This window comes from Sapajus apella, unplaced genomic scaffold (genome assembly GCF_009761245.1).
Source record: "Sapajus apella isolate SASKATOON/1434 unplaced genomic scaffold, GSC_monkey_1.0 scaffold32, whole genome shotgun sequence".
NCBI classification, from domain to species: domain Eukaryota; kingdom Metazoa; phylum Chordata; class Mammalia; order Primates; family Cebidae; genus Sapajus; species Sapajus apella.
The window spans coordinates 5,568,279-5,595,807 of NW_022436972.1; the positions used below are offsets into that span (position 1 = coordinate 5,568,279).

The following is a 27,529-nucleotide window of genomic DNA, read 5'->3' on the forward strand; positions in this document are numbered from 1 at the left end:
TCGGCCACCTAAAGTGTTAGGATTACAGGCATGAGCCACCTCGCCCCGCCCAAAACATTTTAAAATATCAGAATTGTTGAGATACTATTCACACTCCATAAAGTTCAGCAGTTTAAAATGTACAATTCGTTGGTTTTTAGAATATTCAGAGTTGTGCATCCCTCACCACTATCAAACTGCAGAACATTCTCAACACCCTAAGAGAGCCCTACCTATTAGCAATCACTTACCCAGTCCTCCCACCCCAGCAACCACGAATCTACTTTCTATCTCTATGGATTATTAATTGATTCCTTGTTTTACAGTATACAAAGCATTGCATATGAGAATGCAACTCTTCTCTGGACGGAAAAGAAATAAAAGCTGAGGCAGCTTTGATTTAACATCGAAATACACAATCAACCTGCAACCAGCTCTATGACCTTGGACAAGTTGCTTAACTGGATTTAGTTTCTTCATAAGATAAAGAAGTCTAGAGGTGTGTAAGGACACCTGCAGGTTAAAAACAAAAAACAAACAAAAAAAAAACAAGCAAAACCAAAGAAGCCTTGGTGATAATTCCAATGCTCCACCCTAGACAGCCTTTCCTGGCCTTCTGTAAGAAACGAGTTTATACCAATAAGATTTCACACCACTGCTGCCACGGCGACTGCCCTCCCCGTGCAGAGCTCTAGAGATGTTTTCTCTCTTTCTTTTCTTTCTGGCCGTCTATTTGTCTCTAGGCTGGCAAGGAGCGGGGCAACTGCAGCGCCCAGGAGCGGAGGCCGAGCGCGCCGGTGTCCGCAGGAAGCCTCGCCCAACGCGGACCGCACCCTCCCGCGGCGCCCCTGGAGAGTCCGCCCGTCGCGGGGCCGCCAGCCGCGCGCGCCCCCGGTGTGGGAGGAGCGCGGCAAGCAGGGGCGGGGCTAGCGACTCCAGCAGCCAATCGGGAAGGCGGCGCGTCCTGGGGGGTCCGTGGCTCGCCGGGCGCGCACGGGGCGGGGCTCCGCTTGACCGTGGCTGTCGCGGGGCAGCCCAGCCCGGGCGCAGCGAGCGCAGGGATCGCAGTCGGCGGCGGCAGCACCGGGTCCTCGAGGCTCTAGCGCTCGGCGCAGCCAAGTAGCCTCGGGCGGTGGCAACCACGGCGGCGGCGCCCGGGCGATGCTGCGGGTCTCGTCGGGCGCCGGTGTCCTGGCCTCTTCCTCAGGTACCCAGCCCGGATCGCCCCTCGCCCCTCGCCCCGGGGAACCGCAGCGCCCGGGAGGCGGCTTTGTGAGGCTGTGGACTCCGTCGCCCGGGCAGTGGGCCGGGGAGCCGGTGGGTGGGGCCGGGCGGGGCTGCGCGGCCGGGGCCGCCTTCCCTCGGAGGAAGAGGGTGGGGGCTGAGGGAAGCGGGCGGGGGTGGGAGCGCTGTCTCCGGGCCGCAGCTGATGGCATCCCCGGGCTCTGTCCTCCTGTCTCCGTGTGGGTTCGAAGAGGTTTTGTTCCAGGAGAAAGTTTGATGCCCAGACTTGAGGAGCCAGACTCGGGGGTCCCTGAGGTCCGCGCCTTTAAAGAGGCAGCCCACCCTGCCGTGTGAGCCCGTGCCCTGCGTGTAGGCTCGTGGGAACCCGTACCCCAGCAGCATTCCTGCCACGGGACCTTCCTTGAGAAAATTCCTCTGTGGGAATACCCCTGGGGAGGGGGCTTTGTGCAGACGGCACCCAGAGCCGGCATAGTGTGAAAACTGCAGCAGGTAGTCAGTGGCCCTATGTTATCTCTGCGTAGAGTGGACTCAACCGAGGTCTATGCTTTAAATCTACCTTGCCGTCTAATCAAAGATCCCCAAACACTAGTGTGTCCAAGGTGCCGATAATTACTCTGTCGATTCCTTAGCGTTTTCTTATTCTCGATGCTTTCAGTCGGCTTTTGCAGTTTTGGAACAGGTTCTATGGAGCGTACCAAAGTGGTTCGAAGTTATGGCTCACCTCTCAGAGTGATAGCCCAATGCAAAGAATACAGAACACACTGTCTGTCCCCTCGAAGATGAGAGGAAGTTTCAGCCTTCAAAGCAAGATAGATTAGGTGGGGGTTATTTGCTTTACAAAACTTCCTCCAACGCAGAGAAGTGATGCTTAGAGTTTTACACAAGGTTGAGGAACACATCAATCATAAAGCGGTTCAGGGTAGAGGTAGTAACATGAAATATCGCATAGTCTTGCCATTAAGCAAATCTCAACAAATGTATGGTAAATTCTATTCATTCTCACTGATAACATGCGGATTCTCATATTTACATTTTTCTTTATTATCAAGATGTATTCCTACCGTAAGACAACTTCATAATTACCTTGAAACACCTTAGCCAAGGCTACTTTCTGGTCTATGTGATATACTCCCATGCTAAAAATCGTATCTGTAAAAACATTTACATTTAAGGGAATTTCCTTAGAGGCGACACAGTAGTGTCCACACATTGAGCACATTCTATTCACCAGACACATTACTAGGTGTGGACATATATTATTTTAATTCTCACAATCACTCTAAGGAGGTACTATTATTAGTTTCCCCACTTTTTGAATTTAAAGAGTTTGGGTAATTTTACCAAGATTATTGGGCAAGTAAGTGATACAGGCAGGATTTGAACCTGGATCTGTTTGACTTCCTGTCCATGCTCTATGCTGTCTCCCAGTTCTTGAGAGTTGCCCTCATTGTAATGCAGTGGCGTCATGTGCTAGCTCTACTGGCCTGGTACATCAGACCCCTTTACAGAGTTTTTTTTCCCTCTGGGAACCACCCCCACTGTGTGCACGTATACTCAAGGGCCACATTGGTGCTCCCCAGACACTCTCCACCCCATCTCCAGCATATAAATCAGATGGAAATACCCAGTCATGTAAACCCACCTCATTCATTCAGATAAGATGGCCCCAGAAGACAGGTAACCAAGTGTTTTCCTCAGTGGCACGTAAGGAGCAGTCTCTACTCTCAATCATCCAAGCCTATTTTAGCTCTGCATATGGAAGTACACCCCATCAGTTGGCAACAACACATCCCCTGCAGCATTCACACTGGCACACTTGTTCTCCTGTACCAACTGTCAGAGAATTTCCGACCCGGGCCAGTCTACCTAAAAGGAAAGACTGAAATGAAGTCACTGGGGAAAGTGGTATTAGTTCAGGGAATCCCTGAATTCTCAGTGCAGACCAGAAAGGAGATTAACATAGGGCCCTAGGAAAAGAAAGCAGGCCTTCTGCATAGTGGGAAATACCACATATATGGTGCAGTCTATTTTTAACACTGTTGAAATATGTGTTCACCATATAAAGCTCTACCTGTTGTCTTTGTGGTGGATGTAGCCACATGCTTATTCCTGATTTGATACTCACTTCTACATTAAAGCAGTTGTTGTTTGGCTGAATAGTATCAAAAACTGATGGCACAGTTGTGACACAGTAAGTTTTTAAGCTGTGCCTAAAAATTATTTCTATTATAATCTATATCCATTGTTTTATCATTTCTCTTCCCCAGAGGGGTGTGTGTATACGTGTGTGTGTTCTCTTTTTGGTATGGTTTTTAACTGTCTCTGGTTCCAAAATAATTTGCTGTAGTAAGTTTTTAAAAAAAGTTCATTTTTGAGCTGTGACCATATGCTGCCTGGAAACATATCCCTATAGTTGGCATTTTATTCATGTTGCTCTTGTGCTAAGAATCTCAAAGTCCCATATGCATGCTTTGAGATTTCAAATGGACTCTCCTCTCTAAGTATTTCACTCCATTCTTGGTAGCAGTAGTAAGGTTTGAGTTTAGAATACAGATCCAGCACCTCCCTTCTAATATCTGTAAACTGGCAAAAATCAAAGCAGCACCCACTAAAGTTGGGAAAGTAAAATAGGCTTTCTTATCACCACGCTTTTACATCAGAATGGGAGACACGCCCAAAACATTGTTAGAAATAAGAGTGAATAGACTTTTTTAAGTGACTAGTGATCTGCAAAACTATACCAAATTATTGAAATTGTAGTTTGTCTAAAGTTGTGCATTTGTAATACCCTATTAACTTAAAACTGTCCAGAATCAACAAACTTCCACTCTATATTCTGTTCTTTTTCTAAAAGTTCTTATTAACTGGCAATGCATCTTTATTTCTATATTTCATCCAGTCAAAAATGCCATCAGTTGTAAGATAATAGCATTATTTTTCTGCTGTACACAAAGAGAAAATACTGCCAATTTTATTACGACATTCCACGTTAAGGATATTCTTCCACGATAATGCATGAACAGGTCACACTAGTCTCTCACTGCTTTCAAGTTTTCTTCATCTCTTCCTTGGGTTTCGTACTTTTTCCTGCCAGTGTTATTGGTAGCATTGCTTGGGGTGTGATGGACAACCCACTTGCATGAATCTCGGTAACAAACTATAACATACTTCATTAACTCCTGTGTTTCTTTATTCAGTCTGGCAAAGCATTTGGATCTTGCTTTGTAAAATGATATAGAAATGCCAAACAAAGACAAATGTTTCATTTAGTAATAGAACGTTTATGTCACACTGCTGTTTCGGTGCCTTCATGCATACACAGTAATGTCTCCTTACAGTGCCAAATGATAGTGTAATCTTTTTGAAAACATTTCAGTGGCAATTAAACAGAACACGTGCAGTGCCAACAATGCCCATAACTCAGTAGAAGTGAAAACAAAATGAATAGCTGTGACCAAGTTTATGCACATGCAGGGACATGACAGTTGTGCTGTGAGTACTGCAAAGTTGTCAGTAATTTTAATATGCCATAAATATTAAGACATATCTTGATTTCAGGGATCTTAAAATCTGAAAAAGGAATCTAATCAATGAAATATTCTAATCTCTGTTCACTTAGTTCCATGATCCCTAACCTGATTACATTTTTTATATATTCATTCATCCATTAATTCCTCCGGTCATTCATGGTGTTAGACTTCAAGCTACAGGAGGGCAAGGACTTTTTCCTGCCTTTTGTCCCTACTATATACCAATTACATAAGACAGTCTGTTATACATAGTAAACCTGCTCAAGAAAATATCTGCAGAATGAGTGAGTAAATATCCTCCATGGAAGCTGTGGAGACACATTGAGTACCTCACTACCCTCCTGTTGGTTAGAATACATATTCTTAAAATTATAACATTGACAGAAATGCCAAATGTGAAAAAGAGGAGCAGGCCAGCATGCAGTCCTTGATTTAATTTGTAGGGCCTTATTTCAAATATGCCATTACAAAGCTAGTTTAGGATAGAAAAATAATTCCATATATATTTCATTCATCTTGATCACTGAAGGAATATATAACAACTTACATTTTGGTTCTCTTGTATGATCTAAAGTCATTAATTTCTTGAACTCTATACTTAGTCCAATTTTACATACTTGTCCTATTGTACATTTAACGTCTACCAGAACTAACAGGGAAATGTCTATACCTTCAGTAGGCCTCTCTGAAGCAAAACTCAGTGTTTGTGACCTTGCCTGGAAATACATCCCTAAGAATATATATATCTACTTAGGTACATTGCCCTAAAGTCCATTTTTAACACCCCCCCCCCCCAAAATGGCCATCTTTACATTCTGACATGTTACAAAGAAAAATTTAAAAAAGAAGAAAACCTTGCTGGGCAACACAGATCTCCATCTGCCAGTGTCTGCTTTCCCACTGCTGCCGCCTGCCCAAGCAGAGTGCACTTTTAGACCAAGGACAGGAAGCTAGGTGAAGATGCCAGCAGAAGGAATGGCACAGAAACTAGCTTAGCAACCTCTCTGAAGCAGTCTCAGGATCTCAAGCCAATTAGCATCGCCCATATAACCCCACACTCACTGTAACAGCTAGACTTTAGAGACACACCCAGCTTCCAGTCCAGTGAAATGTGGGCTCTCTGAACACGTATCTAACAGATTGAGGTATCTAGTGGGTTTCCAGCCTGCTAGCTCAGGAGGAGAAGATGATGTGGGCAGAGTGTCATTATTGCCTGTCCCCAAGTACAGTGAAGCAATGTGGCATGGTGGTGGGCGCTGTGAAGTGACATGGTAGGTAGCTAGAGCTTCCTCTTTCATATAGTAGAAAATAATTATTAAGTCTTTTTGATTATTCACTAAAGGGACTTATATAAAATGGTTTTTATTAAGTATTGTTAACATGGGACAGATGAGGTAACGCAAACAACAAAAAGTTTTAAACTTGTTTACTGAGCATAGAGGGTGGGATGAAAGAAAACCCAAATAATTTTAGCTGCCAATTCTATAATTATGGGGGGTGTTTTAATGGTACCCAGGATTTATGTTAACTGGTATGGTAAAATATACAGACATAGAAATGACTGTCATGAAGGAAGTTTATTATACCCAGAGTCCCCTAGAAACGAGAAGTACAGCATGGCACACCATGCAGGGAACACAGAAGGAAGCAGCAGGATCAGGCAGGAGGCAGGGGGAGCAAGAAGAAATGTGGGCAAGAGCCTTACTGTGATTTCCATGGGAATGAATGAGCAAAGCAGGGTAAGCAGGTTTAAGATTGGTTAGTTTGCATCATTTTAGCAGGCTCTGAGGTGCAGGGCTGTCTCAAGTTGTATGGTATGTGGCCCTGGGGTGATTAGGGAAGGAGAATAGTGGTCCAGAGTATGAGAGTTTGATAATGGAGCTGGTGGGGTGTGGGCTCTGACTTTGTTGGTTTGCATATGGAGAGCTGCTTACAGGTGAGTCCTTTACCGTGTGCAGGCATTGGCTGACCCTGGGAGGGGCAGTCCCTCCAGGCCAGCAAGGCTCCAAGAGGCCAAAACATCAGAATACAGAGAATAAAATTCATGGTGGATGCATGGAGAGTTTGGAAAAATGGTCAACTAATGAATTAAGCCTTATGTACACAATGGGGTATTCAGCCAAATGTGCAGTAATGCCTAGTTCGGGCTTTGACACATGGTACTTGGTAAACATTAATTAAATCTGAGTTGTGGTGCCAGATGGTCCAACCATGCTAAAACTCAGTTCCTGAGATACTGTAGTCAGGTGTGCAGTGTTTATCTTGAGAGAAAGAAAAAAGTGAGAAACCTATACTATGTAAAGGATCCCCAGATGAAGGATGAGCCCCACTCAGGACAAAAATGAGGAAAAACACTTGACTCTTGTAAAACATTCGTGAACCCTTACGCAAGTATGTTTTTAGCTATAAGTTCTTAAAATCTATAAGATAGTTATGTGTCTAGGGTAATTCCTTATCCTCTGTGGATTTGGAATACAAAGAAAAATAAGGAAATATGAAGGCTATGTGCAACTTTTTAAAAGGGTGTTTCTCAGAGTAAAATTGAAGTTGCAGAGTGAATTGTGTGTTGCAAATTTTGTGCTTAGAAGTAGGCTTCTAAATGGGAGTTACTCAAAATAGCATAAAACATACTTTTCTTCTTGACTACATGTCAGCATTAATCAAATGATCAGACGACATATGCATACACATGAAATGATACTGGAGAAAGTTACGTGACGATAATTAACAAAATATGTGTTAGTGGCAAGCTTAGTCACAGGACGTTTAAAATGTACCTGTATTAACTCTGATGGACATGGGGATAGACTCAGACATTGCTTATCGTGATGAATGGTGGGAGTGCATGAAGGTGGGAGTGTTAGGGCTCACTGCTAGGTAAATTGAATGACCTGTTGCTATGGTCAGCCTCATGACTTTTCTTTATGTGGTTGGTTAATGATTATAGCAACTTTAAAGTCCTGTGACTTAGAATCTTGGCCATGCACGTTAAGAAATATTAATGAAAACATAAGCAAGAGGTCAGTCTAATAATCTAAGAAGAGTAATTCCTTCACAGCAGAAACTCTGAGATTGCCCTCTGCTTGCAGCTGCTTTCACCTTGTAACTTTACACACATCTCCCTTGCGTTATGTGGGAGTTTGTCCATGTTGATGGAAATTGTATTAATATATTGCTGGAGCACAGCTGTTCTCCCATTGTGTTTCCAAACTGACATCATAACTCTTTAATTAAAGTGGCAGTGTTAGCCTCAACTAGCTGATGAAACATTTCTGCCTGGCTAATGGTGTTGAACTGGGTTTGGAGTTGGTTAGGGCAATCATTGACTTTATCCATGCTTCACTCTTAAGACGTATTTTTCTATCCAGGCTTTCATGTCTTTTAACCTCTAGTTCCATACACAAATAAGGTCCATATACATGTGGAGTATTTTGTCAAAGGAGATAATATGCAGAAATAGTCTCAGGGCCTTGCTTTCCTGAAGCCTTTTGTTTATGTTGATACTTATAAGTGAAACCGCATAATTGTGAGGGTGGTGGGTGAAGGGGACAGGTGAACAGCCTTCCTGGAGCTGTTCTAAGTTTGTGCATTCTGTTTTAGCTTTAACCTTCATGAATTTGAATTGCACTCATTTGGGGATGGGGTGGGAAGAGGCATATCCTTCTTATTGATTTAGCCCTAGAGCCTAGCATTGTGCCTGCTAGTGGTAGGAGCTTAATGTGTATCAGTTGGATTTTAAAACATTGGTTGATTGGTTGATACAACAATTTCCAACTTCTTTGGCTTAAAAATTCCTATAAATTATGAATAAAAGTCCTTACAAAACACTCTATAATCTGATTGGTAGTTAAGTGATCTCGAAGAATCAAGAACATAAAAAAAGCTTTTTTTAACAAATAGAAATCACAAAGATGAACTGGCCTTAACAAAATATCGATTACAAATGACTATTACTAAAATTCTGTGACATTGGACTGAAAACTATACAGATTAAAAATAAATAGAAATTCCATATTTTGATTATTTAATGAACTTAATTTAAAGCATACAAATGAACAATAGCACCTTGAAAAAAGGATGAATTACTTAATGAAGTTTGCAAGACCAATAAAGTAGCAGTTCTAAGAAGTAAAAACGTAAGAAAGAGAATAATATATTTTTGGTCATAACCAAGTAGTCCAATAAATTTCAGATAGGCCATAGTGTTAAATGTTGGTTGGCGGGGCTGGGCGGGGAGGTGAGGTGAGGAAAGAAAGAAAATAAAGTAGTGTATTTATCTGAGATGTGAAAGCAATTTATATTTTTCTGAATATTTATGACATCCTACAGAAGATGGGTGCATTGGAATGAATAAAACTGAAAAGCATATAAATAATGTAATAAGACAATTCGGAAAGGCAAAGTGACAAATGAAAAAACATGGCTGATGAAAACTATGGAAGATATGTAAAGAATTGAGATTATTATGGGAGATGTGTCATGAGTACTCAGAATCTGGTTCATGGTGGCTGAGGGAGGTGAGCAGATATTTGGGACATGGAAATATAAATGGAAGGTCCAAACCACAAAACATAACATTTATTGCCACCTCTTTCAGATGTAGCTTGTGCTTTGACAAAAATCAGATGTGATTTGGAAAGTTGAAATTCTGTGTCCACTAACTTTTTCATTTGTCGAACTAGTAAAACAAAAATAACAATAACAATCCTTGAAACACCACTAAAGAAGGTAAATTGTAGGGACTTTATTCCGAACCCACTGAGACAGAAATAAATGTTAGGATTTTCTTATTTTACTTTGGTGTCTTTCCAGACAGTGGAGACAAATTCAACAAGTCTTTAGTTTGGACACTCAGAGACACTGGTAGCACATTAGACAATGTCTCTACCTTCATTGTATCTCTTATAAACACGTTTATCCAAAACAGTATTGAAGGTTTTGAAATTTGATCTCCATCTCCAAGAAATGTTCACTTCAGCATTGTTTTTCTTACTTCTGTGAGAGCTAGAGTTTAAAACTCTGAGTAGGTCATGGAAATGAAGGATGACTTTTCTGTCCATCAAAAGTGTTAAAATAGGGGCCGGGCACGGTAGCTCACGCCTGTAATCCTGGCACTTTGGGAGGCTGAGGTGGGCGGATCACCTGAGGTCAGGAGTTTGAGACCAGCCTGGCCAACATGGTAAAACCCTGTCTCTACTAAAAATACAAGTAGAGACGTGGAGGCATGTGCCTATAGTACCAGCTACATGGGAGGCTGAGGCAGGATAATTGCTTGAACTCATGAGGTGGAGGTGCAGTAAGCCAGGATTGCACCATTGCACTCCAGCCTGGTGACGGAGCAAAACTCCATCTCAAAAAAAAAAAAAAAAAAAAAAGCATCAAATAGGGGCCAAGGAGTCCTTGGAGTCATAGCTGTATTATATTGGATATGGTTTTGAATGGAAAGATCTTCAGCTCCCACTCGTGTGGACTTGCTTTCCGTCATCCACAGAATGAGGAAAGAATCAGTGAAGAGTTGTTGTGTTGAAGAGTATATGGTTGGCATCACCCTGGGGGCTTTACCTTCTCCCCTTATATCATTTAATTTCCACAGTAGCCCCCCCCCCATGTGATATACCTCTTTACTGTGTTTATTTTACAGATTAGCAAACTGAAGAACAGAGAGGTGAGGTATTTTCCCAATAGTCACCCTAATAGCCAGTGAAGAAAAATCGAGTGTCTTCAGAATTATGTATTTAAGCATTTGATATGTGCTTACAAACTCATTTTTGAGTTAAACTCTTCCATTCAGTGAAAGAGAAGTTGATGAGCGGTTACAAAAGCAAGCTTCTATGTCGTTTTCATAGCTGGATGTTTCCGTGTGTTTATGTAGGCGTACATCATATGCCCATGGCCTGTGCTTCACATCCCTCCACCTTGGCTTCCTTCCTTGTCTGTAAAATAGGTCCGTTCATTTCCACTGGACAGGTTTGTTCTGAGTTTGCAAGATAATCTGTATAAAGAATCTTGTGCGTTAAAGGTACACTTGTTATTGTTGCTTTTGTTGCTTTGGGAAATTAATGTAATGGTCTAGTGAAAGTCAGGCATTTTTGTCTCTCAAATTTAGCCCAGCCATGTCCATTGCTATGGTACCCACCCCACCCTAGCTGTTCAATATCGTACATCCACAGGAGCTTCCTTAATGGTTCTCATAAATCCAGCCTAGAATCCTGTCTTCTCCAGCAGGACCTGTGTTTTCTTCCTTACATGAAGTGACTAGATGAGTGGGAAGCAGAAGTAGGAAAGGAAGCACTTCAAAAGGAAGGAGGCAGAGCACAGAGCGGCTTTATTCTCTGCAGAAGGTTGCACCCACTCAGCAGAACAGTGGAATTAAATCCACCAGAAGTAGAACACGAGGAAAGTTTCCAGTCAACACTAAGATGCCAAGATTGGGTAACTATCATCTTCATTTGCTATCCTTTGAGTCCTGGATGTATAATCAAGTAAGAAGAAAACCATAGGCAACCTCTAGTTTACTGTTCAAGCACTAACAAAATAGAGTGTATGTAATCACAGGCTCCATAAGATCTTAAGTAATTAGCATATCTTAAACATTCTTGCAAATATACTACAGCCAGTGAAGCCTACACTGCATCTTCCTGACCTTTCCTTAAGAGATCCTGGGGCAGCCACTAGGAGGTTTTAGAAATCAGTTATCAAATTGCTCTTTTATTCTCAGAGGTCCACCACTACAGGTGTGTGACACGTAATTAACACATTTTAAAATACACTAAATGCATTTTTTAATGTGAATACCTTATTAAAATATATTTTTTACACTTCAAGCAATATGTGTTCAATGTGGAAAATGTAAATATTTAGGTAAGCAAATAGAAGAAAATGGAAATGATCCACAATCCTACCTCCTAAATATAATCACTATTTGCATTTTTAAATATTTCTTCCCAGATGTCTTTTTTCACCTGTAATATTGTTTACAAAAATTGGATCATTTAATATACAGTTTTACAAGCTGTGTTCTTCACATAGGACACCTTATCCCAACTATCTTTCCATGATAGTAAATCATTACACAGAATTTTACATGCATCAGACCTTGGTTCTTGTGTTTTGAGACACTGGAAAAGCCTCTACTCATTTCCTAGGCTGAGGACTTTTTCCGTCTCTACATAAGGTATACTCCTTGTCTCGTGGAGTTTTTAAATTGCTGAAGCTTGGTTCCACCTGCTAAGTGACAGCTCTATATCTGGACCCCTATATTTGCCCAGTATTCTTGTTATCAGGAGCTTCCCACTATTTTCATGATCTAAAGGGGTTTCAGGGTTATCCTGGTGGTTCTGACATGGAAGTGCAAATGAGCTTTTTTTGCCTTGCATCTTCTATAGATGAATGTCAGGAGACATATAACCTTGCCAACTGGCCGGCCTCTTAAAACCAAGCCCATCTGCCAATAAAAACTACCATTCAGAATACTGATACCCTCCTCATCCTGTAATTGCCATTTCTACAGCTGGCTCTCAATTATCACTTCTCCTGGGAGCCAAGATGCCAAACATAATTGAAACTCACAGATAATAACCAAACTTCATTAATAGTTCAAATCTCCTCCCAATCAATCATTTAACTGGAGCTGCTCACAAATGAACTGGTTCAAGTTTTTTCCTTTTATTTCCCCCGATCAGGCCCTGTTTCAGAGCCTAATGAGCAATGAGGTAACCAAAATTTGGTTTCCAGAGGGACAGGCAGAGCAGCATGTCTTGAGTATGTGAGTCTGAAACCACCATGACTGAACTGTGTATGATGAGTATGAAGCAAGATGTTGTATACCAATGGAATCAGACACTGTTCCTTCTTGGTTCTTTACCCAAAACACGTATCTTGCATTTTACTACCTAGAGTCTCCAGAAGCTCATCAGAGCTCTTCAAACATGTTTCAACTAAGTGATGTTCTTTTTGTTTTTATACTGTCTTGACCTGTTCTTTCCTCAGTCTGCCTCCATCTTACCCCCACTTTCCTGCAAGCCAAAAATATATACAAACGTATGTGTGTGTATTTTAAATATATACATATACATATGTATATTACAATGTGTATATAGTGTATATATACACATTTTAAAAATCAAAGTCATCATCCTCTAGCCTCAAATGTTTTCATTCTCTTACCTTCCCAACTGTGGAGCACTGAGCCATGAACCCATTAGTTGCCACCTGTATCTGTGGTAGACCAGCCTCCTTTCCACCCCGTCCAGCGAGGGGCTGCAGCTCCACCTCTTTAGCCCCCTCTCCACCTGTTTCTTCCTTCCCCAGCATAAAATCTCGGTTGCCAGATCCAGTCTTCTTTCAGTGTTTCCGTTTTTGTTCTCCCCCTTTCTTTACTTTTGTACTATGCCTTTTTTTTTTTAATTCCCCTGACGTTTTCGTTCTCTCAGTGAGGCTATGGATGTATTTGAAAGAACAAACTTTAAGATCCTGGTATTTTCTATGACCATCGTACTGTTAAAGTTTCCTAAAACAGCACTATTTTTTTTCCTTGAAGTCATTCTGTGCTTTTCAAGGCCCTCATGCAGCTAATTGGGTTGTAACTATAAGAAAGGGTTACTGCCCTCTGGTTACATCATAGATATATCATAGAAGGGCCATCTTGATTTAGACATTGCAAAGCACTCATTTCTGACCATGTTCTCTCCGTCTTTGCTTTATGAGTGGTTGATGCCTCAGAGGTAGTGGTGATTCAGGCCCTGGGGAACTGCTCCAGCCTATTTGAATAAGCTATCAATAACATTAAAAGCCTTCACAGACACTGGTTTGCCAGCACTTAGAGGCTAGTGCAAATTGGATGAGTGCCTTGTTGGTGTTTTCAGTTCCTCCTCAGTGTTTGTTAAACAATTGAAGTATTTGTCAGAAATGTCAGTTGGACGCAAATGCATTATATGCACTTTTAATCGTATTTTTTTATTGAAACTGTGGAACTTGATTTCTTGTTGGATTATGTCCTTAGCACTGGAAAGAACACTGAAGTGTTGAAAAGAAATTTTATGTGAATTACTCTCATTTAGTAGAAGACAGTCAAAGCTGGCACAGACTCCTGAGCTTTCAGCCAGGGTTGAGTGCTGAAGACTGCTGATTAGGAGGCAGAAAGAGCAGGAGCCCAGAATCTGTGCCCTCCTCCTGTCTTCCACCCAATGAAGTGCCCCAGCCCCACTGACCCAGCAAGGGGGCGACGCCAGCTGGATCATAGACTAGGAAACAAGAAACACAATTCAAAGCGAACATGGGCCTGGGGAAAACGGCCACAGTACCATTGATTTTATTGGGGTCCTGGTTTAGATTCAGGGCATCAGTGATTTCCTTGAAATCTTTGTAAAAAATAGGCAAAATGTGTGTGCTTTTTTCTTTTCTTTTCTCTACTTTCCCTTCCTCCCTCCCCTTCTTTTCTTTCTCCTGAAGACAGTCTGTATCTTTGATCAGATTCTCAAAGGAATCTATAAGTAAAAAGTATTTAAGAACCACAATTCTAGATTTTCTCCTCTTTAAAATTACCTCTTTGCTCACCGTGTGTAAGTTTTATTCAAAATGCTCCTGGAAAGATGGAAGTTTGAGGTGGCGTTCCCAACTCCAACCTTTAGATACCATGGGAGATAAAAAATGTTAAACCCAGACCTTTTCATGTCTATAGCACCCAGTGATCTAAAAAACCATGAAATTACAGGGAGGCTGCTCTGGTGAAACCAAACAGCATGGATAGTGATTCTACCCACTCCCAGCATGGTCTGAAGGCTGTAGGAAGACGCCAGATTACCTAACAAATGGTTGAACTGGGCTGCCATCTAACTTTTGTGACCAGATCTTTATTATTTTGGTTCCAGTGGGCATATATTCCCACAACTTTGGCTATAATTCTGAACAGCCATAGGTCCAAATACACCTTTGTTATTCTGAAATTCTCAAATACACCCTTCAAACACATTCATTCAAAAAATATATGTTCTTTCAGATCGTAAGTGCAGTGAGACTTGAATACATTTATTTTGTTTTTCGCTCAGAATATAAGTTCCTCCAGTGCATTAATGTTGGTCTGTGGAAAGAGTAGATACTTGAATGACAGAGTATCTCCTTTGTAAAAATGACTGGTCTGAAGTAATGTAAATTGAAAGGAAATGAGGTGATAATCAAGTCCTGTTCCACATGCAGTTAGGTTTTGAGAGCTCACCGACTGTCCCTTATTGCATCACATGCTGTCTGTGATGAATTTACCCAATATACATACAGGGAAAAGAAAGAAAAATATGAAATTTTTACTTTTGAAAGTTTTATATTGTCAACACAGTATTATAGTGAAAGCCCAACTAATTTTGGAAGGGAGAATCTGAGTTTATTTTACACTATCTGATTTGTTGGCTAAATTCCCTTCTGCCAAACTTTGGACTTATCAGGTCTGCTCATGAGTTTTATCTGTGAACTTGAGTAAAGTTTCTGAATTTTTGTAGATGGATTTACTTATTTTCCAAACTTTACAAGGCGGTCTCCATTTGGAGACTTGGAACACACATTAAATAAGAGGTATGCTTCACTACAAGGAAAGTCTTCATTGAGGATTAACCAACCAAAGCCAAAGTGATGAATGACTGATGTTAATTTAATTATCCTGCGGATGATTCTAAATCATTACTGCTTAAGTGCCAAATAGATTCTTCTGTTTACAAATAGAGCACTTTTTTTTGGCATTAGCAGAAGCGTAGTATATTGTTTGTAAGGTTTATGCTCCCTTTTCTTAAGAAAAAAGACATACCACATCATTTTTATTCTGTCATGTGCCACTTCACAAGTACAACAAAACCGCATTTATCTGGGGAATGAACATGTTCCAAGTAGGTTAGTTTTCAGATCACTTAAGCTCTCACTTTGTTGATAATCTTTCGCTAAAATGAAGACACACTCCTCTGTTTTCTGAAGCAGATAGTGCTGCAGGGAACTTCCTCTTTTCTGGATGATTTGGGCCATCTGTGTGAACATGGTGATATGCCCTCTGGGGCTATAAACCTATGTAGGTGGAACCATTTGTCCATTAACCTACGTTACCCCAGATGTGTGTGCTTGCTTTCTTATTCTCTCAGATTTTTATGAACCTTTTAACTCCACAAGTTGTCACGGTTACTTTTCATACCTGCCACAATATCCTTTAATATACAGCTATTTTCTGTAGTTATCTGGGTGGCTCCACACCTCTCTTACACTATAAAGACCACTTTAAGAATGCCACATTTCTATTAATAATAAAGGAGTTAATATTGACATTTAATTTAGGGCAATTACATTTACTGGTTTTAATTCCTCTTAAAATGGGCTTAAGTTAAAAAATACCTTCTGGTCCATTACAATGAAATTGGTAAATTTCTAAAATACACCTTACAATTTTTAGTTCTGAACCCTTTAGCAACTATATATGCAAAGTCCCTCATACAGCTCTACCTGAAGCCAGTCTACTAATTGTATTTTGTTAAAAAAAAATCTGCTTGATGTATATTGTAAATAACATGAGTGACAAAATAATGCCATTAATAGCCTAAAGGGAAATAAAATGGGAGTTTTGAAGAGCTCACGTCACTCCAAATGTAAATGTAACTTTCAGTCACTAGAGAAGAGGTTTAGGTATATTTACAGTTATGTATTTCTCAGACATAAGGAAATGGCTGTGTACTTAAGACTTAAAGACTTGATGTGTGTGTCTCCACAGAAATCATCTTTCTTGGTGCATGCTTAGCAATCTGAAAAAAAATTTTTCATGGGATGGAGACAGTATCTCCATATTTTATCTCATCTTTTACAATATTTATTTGAGTATTGCAAGCAGACACATTTTAGCCTGTGACAAATTAAACATCTACAGTTTTCTTGCTCAAAACTTCTGTATAGTTGTGGTGACAGTGGCTATAAGTAGCTAATTAGGAGCCATTTGATTAGGTGAACACGTTTCAGTTATGTAGAAAAGCCTTGTTACTACAGCAGCTTCCACTCTTGTCCTGGAGCAGCATTTAATTTTTTTTCTTTTTTTCAGTTGCAGACTAGAATTATTCATAGCCTTTTGGCATGTTTTTTCCTCTATGAATGCCAGTCGTCTGGAGCTGTGGCTGTTGTTCAACAAAACTGATTCTTCTGCAGGTGTAAACCACATAATTTAGGCCCTCAAAGCCCTTCATTTGCTTTTTTTGTCTGCTAACCAAGTTCACAAGATAATTAGAAATCATCCCATTCCTTTTTCATGTTTGCTTATAGAACATCATTTTTGTTTTCCTCTTTACCTATCAGTCTATTTGATTATACATTATCCCGTAGTTTATAAGTTCACTTTCCCTGGTATTTATCAAAATAACACTTCTACACACCCCCCTCATGTCACAAGGGAAAATCCCTGGGGATTACTATGCAAAAATCTCTGCCCAATTGGACCTGACTTTAAAAGTGGGTAGAGGATAGGCAGACCCTCCACGTAGTGGCCACCAGCATGAGCACTTGATTTGAAGCTCACTTGGAAGCATACTGGATGTGGCAAACTTGAACAGTATGGATGTGGCACTGAAGACAAACCCAGGCTTCTTTCTGATTGCCCATCCTTCTCTAGAGTGTGTGACCCCTGCATTGATGAGGTCAGGTGCACAGTAGAACCAGGGCTGGACAAGTCCAGGCCTTTGCTGCTATGCCTGCGGTCGCTAATCTCAACCCCAGCACTTGATATGGACCTAACACATACTAGGTGCCTTGTTTTCTCATCTACAAAATGGAGTTTATAGGCTGGGCGCGGTGGCTCAGGCCTATAATCCCAGCACTTTGGGAGGCCAAGGCAGGCAGACCACGAGGTCAGGAGTTTGAGACCAGCCTGGCCAGTATGGTGAAACCCCATCTCTACTAAAATTACAAATATTAGCTGGGCATGGTGGTGTGCACCTGTGATCCCAGCTACTCAAGAGGCTGAGATAGGAGAATTGCTTGAACCGGGGAGGTGGAGCTTACAGTAAGCCAAGGTCATGCCACTGCACTCCACCCTGGGTGACAGAATGAGACTCTGTCTCAAAAAAAAATTGGAGATTATAATGCTTCATAGCTTTGTTGGAAGGGGTAAACTAGAGAGTAGATAAACTGCCCAAAGCTGTGCTTAACACATAGTAGGCCCTTGTTATAAAAATAACTAATTAAGTCAAGTTGGTTACTCAGCCTGGGATAGTGACGGAAGAAGGAGAATGGAGGCCTTGGCTTTATTATTTTTAAGCTGTCTCTGAACTCTCTCATGAATGCTTTGAAGTGCCTTGGGTCTGAATATTTTAAAAACAATTGTCATTCAGAAAAAGTTGAAAGCAAAAACATAGATCCCAACAATAGAGCAGTTCCATCCACTGCAGGTTGTTCTGGAGTAAAAACCCTTCTTACATATCACTCCATATGTGAAAACGTTCATCTAAGCATCTAATTGAAAATTTCTCTTAACATATCGGAGAAGCCAACTTCCCTGGTGGACTCATTGCCAAGCCACAGCTTCCTTTGGGAGGGCAGGCCTCCTCCTCCTTTTGGAAATGGCAGGCCTCCTCCTCCTCTTTTTCCTCATGGCTGAATGGAAAGCCATGAGGCTCTGGGTTTGAAAGTGAGTGCCACTTAGCTGGTCCAGGAGGGAGCCTGGGCAGTTTAGATAAGCCATTTAGATGAAGTCGAAAATCAATAGGTCAGCAAGAACTATACCCCAAGCAAGAGTGACGTGAATGCTCTGCTGTCATTATTGTTAGCCAGGGAAAAGCAGTTAGAGAGCACCACTCTGTCTGCTCTGCTGATGGGTAGGATAATTTCATCATGTGTGGCTTTAGATTATATTGTCTTAATGAGATCTGCAGTGAGGGGGAATTGAACTGCAGAGAATGATTGTGGGTGTGTGTGTGTATATGTTTAAGTAGCATCCTAATGATTCCAAAAATTACTCAAAGAAGATGCTGTAATCAGCTAGACTCTGGCTGGCTTATCAGCATTGGGCCATGTATTATGTTTCTACATTTCTAATTTGATTACCTGGACACTTGTATCATTAAACTAAAAAGCATCCACATTTTATGTCTTGATAGGAAAAAAAAAAGATTAATGATACTTTAGGAAATGATCTGACTTGAATTTACCCAGGAAATGATCTCTTCTCACTAATGTTTCATTCTAGTCTAAAACAGTCCTGCCTATGATTTTATAATTAGAAATATAATATTCAAATCCAGGTACTAGAAAAAATGTGGGGCTTATTTTTTCTACCTCTATATTTGCTATATTTGTTTGGGTTATTACCTTCTTGCTCAATAAAGAAAATTTATTTAAGCGTGAGTTTCAGAAAAATTAAATGATTTGTAGAATTTATCATTTGGGAAATATTCTACTTTTAAACTAGTTAATTGTGTTTTGGGACGTAAGACACAGGAAAGGTTTTCCTGTAGTGTTTATGTAGTAACTTTTTACCGCACAGAAATGTGTTATATTTTATGCCAATATGACAAATACATCTACTCAGAATTCTGAAGGGAAGATACTCAGTGTGATTTCCTGTGCATGAAAATGTGTCTCCAAATGAGGATGACAAAACCTTACAGTGCTGTAAAGTTGGTTTTATGTTTAGACTAACATGTTGGGTTTATGTTTAGACCAACATAATGTCCTAAGGTGTTTACAAATTAACTGCTGCTGAAAAAAAAAATAGTGTTTAGTAAAAATATTTTTTAAATCCCATAGCCTGATAGTCTTTTACAAATAATCTTTATTCACATTCTCCCACAAGGAATGGTGGCCTGGTACTTGATATTATAGTATTGTAGTACTTGAACTTAATATTGTAGTATTGCAGACTGTGCTTTGTAAGACTTTCTAATGGATCAGAGAGCCCTGTTCTTCAAACATGCTTCCATCCTGGAGTCCACTTACTTCTCTGCTAGCATATACTACGTAGGCCCAGAAATCAGCTGGTCAGAGTCTAGGAGTCGAATATATATACTCTTGCCTAAGGGAGGCATAATAAAGGGTGGTAGGAAATGATACAAGAAAAATGCAAGACAGTACACCAGCCCTTGATTAAGGCTATTGAAGACAGAGGGTGAACATGCAAAAAACAGTGAGCCAAAAACACTATATAAAATTAAGTACTCAATTGCACAAGGTTCACAGTTGTTTTCATATTCTTAGGAATGGAATCAAGCAGTGCTGATTTTGTTAGACATAAAGAAAACTAAGCTCTGCACTCTCTTGGGTAGCATAGAACTTCCCTGGTGGCTTAGATACTATTGATATGACTCTAAGACCAGAGTTAGGTACCTAATATTGATTCATGGTTTTAATGGCTGATGTGTGTGATCCTAGGGTGTACATCCCTGAACCACCCTAAGTTGTGTACTTGACCCTGTGGTGGTTTGCAAAAGGCTATTTGGTGTCAGCTGAGAAGCTGCACTTCATCTTAGGTGAAGCCAAGTCGATGGTATATAAATGGATGGCCTCTTTACAAAAAACTATATGATAAAAAGGTTGGTCTATAATCCTCCTGGAAATAGTGTGTGTGTTGGGGTGGGGGAGAGTAGGGAGAGAAGCTAACTCATTTGCATGCCATGCTTCCCCCTCTAAGAAAAATTTCATGCTGATTGCAGCTTTTCTTAACTCTAAAATGAAGAACATGAATATGCCTGTAGTAGGTAATTTAATTGAAGCAGACATCCATATCCATATGATTTGGGGAGAAAATGATTATGCAAGGAGAAAATATACATCAGTGCACACTCAAGAGTACTTTACCTCTGCCTACTAGTTTAGGAATCTAAAAAATGTTCATCCTGACATCTCTTTGAGAGATCTGTCAAGGTACCAGTGGGCTGCACTGTCAGAGCTTGCCAGGAGAAACCAGTGCAGACAAATCACACCATGCTAAACCTTCTGGACCATTTGCTATAAAATGATGCTGGTCACTTTAGCATCTGCAGCAGGCTTCCAGACTTCACCTGCTGTTCATGAATTCTTTGTTGAAGCACACCAGGAAATGATGCTAGGAATCTGTTTCTTGCTTGGCTACACCTTTTTTCCTTGTCCAAAGTACTTTTCAGTGGGGACAATAACCTAACATACTGAGTTCAGTGTAAACAGGAAATCTGGCAGTAATAACTGGACCAAGGACTAACTTTGCAAAGCCAAGTTTTAATGAGTAATTTGCAAAGTAATTAATCAAGAGGTCATTGTCCCTATAAAATGGGGTAAATGTACCCCACACTGATGTGGTACCTCTTTTGGCTGCCTGAGGCCACAGTTTTTTATGGGCTGATCTTCCTTATGACCAGTGGTGACCCACCAGTAAGAGAGTGACCCAGCATTTCCAGGATCAAAGAAAGAGAATGTGGAGTCTACCTCTTCAGTCTTGGAAAACTACAGATTGTGAACCGTTAATAACTCATCAGTGGCTCAGGAAATCAATTTAGTGAGTCAAGAACAACTTTGTTTTTTTGTTTGTTTGTTTTTTGTTTTTTGTTTTTTTTTTGAGACCCAGTCTCGCTCAGTCCCGCAGACTGGAGTGCAGTGGTGCCACCTCGACTCACTGCAACCTCTGCCTCCCGGGTTCATATGATTCTGCTGCCTCAGCTTCCCAAGTAGCTGGGATTACATGCACCTGCCACCATGTCTGGATAATTTTTGTATTTTTAGTAGGGATGGGGTTTCACCATCTTGGCGGGGCTGGTCTCAAACTCTTGATCTCAAATGATATCCTGCCTCGGCCTCCCAAAGTGCTAGGATTACAGACATGAACTACTATGCCTAGCCCCCAACTATTTTTTTAAAAAGTAAATAGAATATAGTAAAAATGTTAAAGTGCATCGTGTGTTATAAGGTTAAATATTTTGCAAAAAATATGCACATATAAATGTATATACCAATATGTGCTGAATTATAATATGTATTTCTCATGGATCTTCTCAAACTTCTTTAAGTTTGAGGGCTGTTACTTTATTCTGTATTCTTTTTGAAATATGGAAATGATAATACATTTCCAAATACATTTTAGATATAGTGATACAAGAGATTGTATGTTTCTTTATGCCTAGGAGAAATGGCAACCCTAGGGGAACAATGCATTGATTTAAAGTTGTTGTATTCAGACAAAATGAATGTGCTTATATAGTCCTCCAAAAAATATGACATTAAGCACAAATGGTTTGAAATTGTATACTAGGTTTAAGTATCCTGAAATATTTTTATTACTATATTTTCTCTTTTTTTTTGAGATGGAGTTTTGCCCTTCTTGCCCAGGCTGGAGTACAATGGTGTGATCTTGGCTCACTGCAACATCCGCTTCCTAGGTTCAAGTGATTCTCCTGCCTCAGCTTCCCAAGTAGCTGAGATTATAGGCATGTGCCACCACGCCCGGCTAATCTTGTATTTTTAGTAGATACAGAGTTTTTCCATGTTGGTCAGGCTGGTCGCAAACTCCCGATGCCAGGTGATCTGCCTGCCTCAGCCTCCTAAAGTGCTTGGATTACAGGCATGAGAATATATTTTCATAGATACTGTTAAGGTATATAGAAATCCATGATGAGAATGTAATAAATGTAAATATTTAAACATTTAAAATCATATTTCAAAATTTAGAGTCCTTATGCCAAAAGGAAAAATGAAATCCAATAAAAAGGCAGAAACAAAGTAAATCTACAGATTTTTCCAAGAAGTAGAGAAACACGGGCTGTTTCAAGGCTACCAGCAATATTTGTTTTCATAGATCGAAATTCTAAAAGCCCTGTTACTTTTAGTATTTGTATAGTTTTCTTTACACAGTGGAACATTTATTTCCTTTTTTGGGGTGGTGGGAACATTTTACTTTAAAGACATTATTTTTACTTAAAATAGTCAAAACTGAGAGGAAACATAGGAACACACACTTTGGAGCCAGACCGCTTAGATTATATGAGCTGGAGCTAGTTACTTAGTCTGTCTATGCCTCAGTTTCCTCATTCATAAGATGGAAGACAGAGCAGTATCTATGTTAATGAGGATTAAATGAATTAATATTTATAAAGCCTGGCCGACAGGAAGTACTGCTAAGTGTTTGCTGTTATTAGGATGCCCTTCGCAGCCTTTATTCATTCAACAAACATCTCCTGGTAGCCCACAAGATCAGATACTGGACTAGGGATAAAAAGGCAACCTCTAATATCTCACGAGTACAGTGGGCAAGTCAGATTTCTAAACAGATGAATGGAAGACAGTGATGTAGAAAAGCTGAGTGGCAATTTGGTGATATGAAGATATGCTGAGATAGGCAGTGGAAGTGAAAACTAGCTTTTATTAAATACATGCCATTTGATCAATTGAAATAAGGTCCAGATGTTGACATTTATTTTAGATGTTTCCCTCAGCCAGCAGCCTAATTCTTGGCCCTTCCATCCTTTCCCTAGTGTCACTTTTCTTTTAGAGGCCAGTCTTAATGGAGCCGTTGAAGGGCTGGATCATGATAGAGCTGTAGCTGTTGTTAGCACAGGACTCCCACCCATTGACAACTGTGTGTCTCTCAGTACTGATCCATATACAATTGACTGGCCTACTTATTGAAGATAGAGGAGTTACTGTTCACAAACTTTTTTTTTTTTTTTTTTTTTGAGATGGAATGTCGCTCTTTTTGCCCAGGCTGGAGTGCAATGGCATGATCTTGGCTCACTGCAACCTCTGCCTCCTGGGTTCAAGTGATTCTCAGCCTCCTGAGTAGCTGGGATTACAGGCACACTCCACCCATGTCCGGCTAATTTTGTATTTTTAGTAGAGACAGGGTTTTACCATGTTGGTCAGGCTGGTCTCAAACTCCTGACCTCAAATGATCCACCTGGCTTGCCCTCCCAAAGTGCTGGGATTACAGGTGTGAGCCCCTGTACCCAGCCTAGCTTACAAACTTTCTTTCTACCCTTTCCCAAGGCAACTGCTACACTTATTGGAGCAATGCTGTAAATATTCTGTAGTTGTATAGGTTATGTGGCAGAAATCCTCTAAAGTGTATCTCACCCATGAAAATGTAAGCCCAGGACCATTTTGATTTCCCATCAATTTGTCACACTGTGTATTCACAAACAAATTCAATATTACAAGATGGATGTTGCACATTGAGGCCCAGGGTTAGCAGTAAAGGAGCTTCTTCAGGAAAGTAAAAGGCATCTCATTTGTTACTTAGTTGGTGTCTCAGTCCACTTAGCTGTCAAGGCATACCTGAGACTGGGCAATTTATAAAGAAAAGAGGCTTATTTGACTTACAATTTTGCATACTGTACAAGAAGCATGGCTCCAGCATCTGCTTCTGGGAAGGAATTCAGGCTGCTTCCACTCATGGTGGAAGGGGAGCCAACATGTAGAGATCACGTGGTGAGAGAGGAGGCAAGAGGGAGAGGGAGGTGCCAGGCTCTTTTAAACAACCAGCTCTTGTGTGAACTGCCAGAGCAAGAACTTACTCATAACCATGAGGATGGCACCAAGCCATTCATGAGGGATCCACCCTATGACCCAAAAACCTCCTTTTAGGCTCCACCTCCAACACTGGAGATCAGATTTCAGCATGAAGTTTAGAGGGTCAAATATCCAGACTATAGCAATTGGTAAGCCCCAATTATGATATTCCAAATAGGAAACAGATACTGAAGGATCTCTTAGTTGGATAGGGGAAATGTATGTGATTGCAAATGTTAGGAGAACAGTAAATGGAATCATAAACGTTTCAGTGGTGGCTTAAAGGAGGGAGTGGCCAATTTTTGCTTGGGGTGGGGAGATACTGTTAGAGATCCCCTACTAGATAATTCCCACAACAAGCAGCAACACGTATTGACTAAGGACCTACTGCATGTGGAACACAGCACCCAGGGCCATATTATACACCAAGATGGGACAGCGGAAGGTAGACCAGCAAGCCCACATAGCCACATCTAGCCTAGTCCTGCACAATAAGGCCTCATCTGAGTTGAGGTCATGTTCCAGCCATCAGCACACCTATATTCATGTCATGTCTACTCTTGTAGGGATGGCTTAGAAGTTACTTCCCTCACTACTGAGCTTGAGAGTGTGTTTATCTTATCTAAAATGTGCAGGAGATGCTGAAGCAAGCAAGTGAAAGACAAACTTCTACTGAAATGATCGACATCACCAGCAAAGCAGAAACTTGATCCAAATATAACCATAGAATGTTAACAATGAGAAGGAACAGGGAGAGAAGTGTTGGGAAGGAGTGTGGCTTTGAGTCAAATGAGAGATGACTAATGAATAAGGAATAAAAGCAAAGCATTGAAACTAATATGCACTGAGAAGGTTAGTGTAATGCAAAAAGGGAAGCATTATGGGAAAAAATTCAAGTGACAGAATGAAATGGAAACTGACTTATTAGGTAGTAGGCATATAGCTGGAAGCTTAGCAGGTCCATCTGAAAATAAAAAGTAGGAAGTTAACTTGTTCTAAGTGACCGTCCTCAGGCCAGTAATGATATTGTCAAAGCGGGAGGGGAGTGAGTGAATAAAATACGGGGTTAACTCCATGCAGTAGAGAAATCTGCAGGTTGGGATCAAGAAACCAAGATGATTAAATCAACCCAGAATACTTCTTATGAAATATGGTAAAAACAATAAGAAGATTATCTTCTCAAATTGTATCCTAAGTAGGAGTCCCCAGATGGGGTGACAGGGATATGTGCAGATTATAGAAAATGGCTGGTTTAAACAGTTCAGGAAGGTGGCCTGAACAAAAAATAAATAACGAGAACAACAACAAGATCCTAACCTATAGAGCCCTCCACATATCCAAGACTTAAGAATAAAGGCATCAGACTGCCTCTCTCCAAGCCATATCAGGTGTCTGAGTGTGCCGAATCACCTTTTTCACGAGTCAGGAAATGGTACCAGATCTAAGAATGACAGACAGCTACATAGACATAGATATAGACAGATAGATTCAAAGAGGGCCTTGTTGATTCAAAGCTGAAATAGAGGGCAGAGACGTCACAACTGAGATACAAATGGGGTGGCCCCCAGAACATAAACACATTTGACACTAGAGGAAATGCTGGATAGCCATTCAGGAGCCCTGAATTCCAATGTCACTGCTGCTCCTGCCTAGCTTTGTGGTGTTGGTGACGGAGTTGCCTGATGTTTGTGTTTTCATGCTTGTGAAACAAGAGGGTTGCAATAAATACTTTCGAAGATACTTACCACACTTAAAGATTTCCGTAAGGATATAAAGAATAGAAGAATATTAAGTGAACCCAGTTCTCATGACAACTTCAAAGTGAATTCACCACTCAGGAAGTAAGGATCAAGTTTCCATCCTTTGGACGTTAACTTATTTCTCTTCTTTTTTTAGATTGCCAACCCACTCCTGATCTAAGTTCACAAAAAAAGTTTCATGTCTTTCTCAAAACCTTCCAGGAATGCCGTATTGTCTATAAGACTAATCTTTAAATTTCAGCAAGACTAGACATATTTGGATTATTAAAGGCCATACTGTCCATATTTCTGCATATTCTGCCTGTTTTGCTCCTGCTTGAGATACTTTTTGGGATATTGGAACCCTTTGTTTTCTCTCTTCTGTGAATGTCATTTCTTTAGAACACACATGCCAGAGGATTTAAACATTGTGCGGTAGAATGTTACTTGATAACATCAGTTGTATTTATAAATCATCAAATATAAAACATGAGACACAAATTGCCTTGTTTATACTGCAGGGTCAAGTATTCTTTCTCCTGTTCAAGATAATTAGGCAGTGACTTGTATAATAAACCCAAGGGTGGAAAAGACATTTTAGCCTGCCAGTTACACATAGAATTGCACTGACTTTGTATCCCTAGGGTATTTAATGCTGCCCTAAGGGACTGGAAAGGTGAGACCCCTCTCTTTCATATAGGTTCCAGAAGAGTGGCAAGTTATTTAAGAATATTTTGAAACTTTGCATGAAAATATGTCTTCAATAGAATTGGGGCTCTGTGGCCAGAAGGTGCAAATTAATGAGAGTGGAATTAGAGGAAGATGAGAATCAGAAAGGCAAGAGTCAGACAACTCTGCTCAGCAGACTGGGGGAAAGTCCTGGTAAAATGCAGACAACAATCTTGGTCAAGTTACATTTGAATTGCTGATGAGCTGCCTCAGAGAAGATGCTGCAGAGATAGTAGAGAGGCAAGATTCCACAGGATGAAGAGATCTGGGGTGAACAGTAGAATCGGGGACCTAGGAACGTAAGGTGGATGATAGAATTTGAGTACGGGTAATCGATATAAAAAAGGCAATTAGTAGACCAACAGTGGAATTTACTTTATTTTTGAAATTCACACAAGCAAGAGGAAGCAAAGTCTTTAAGGCTATGTCTACACTAAACTCACAAGGGAAGTCAGAGTGTCCAGAACATCTTTTAGTGTTCCCTGCAATCCTACAACCTGGAGTTCCCCAAGAAATTTTTGAAACGGATGCTCCATCTGCATTCCAGGTAGGGTGTCTTTTGTTGGGTTCTGTTCACTTTGTATTTTGATTCTCATACAGAATAATCTACTAGAGTGGATTCTGGAACTCCATTTGATCTTTGGACCAATGGGTTCCTTAAGGATCTCAAATTTGAGACATCTAGTGAGTTTAAGTTTGTAAGGGGCCTGTCTTGAACGTGCCGTTGTACAGTTGGAAAGATTAGTGGGAAATCCTGCTATAAGCAGAGCCATTGAGAAAATTCCAGGAGAGAGACTCAATGATGAGGAAAGTCTCAGCTAGAAAAATCCA

General features: G+C 40.6%; 1 protein-coding gene across 1 annotated transcript in view; it reads left to right on the forward strand.

Moving 5' to 3' along the window:
• Positions 1–979: 979 nt before the first annotated feature.
• The window catches only part of FRY (FRY microtubule binding protein), a 469,586-nt gene continuing 443,036 nt past the window's right edge, over positions 980–27,529 (forward strand). The window contains exon 1 of the mRNA XM_032294839.1: positions 980–1,186. The gene's annotated coding sequence lies outside the window, so the exon portion shown is untranslated. The remainder of the gene's footprint in view (positions 1,187–27,529) is intronic.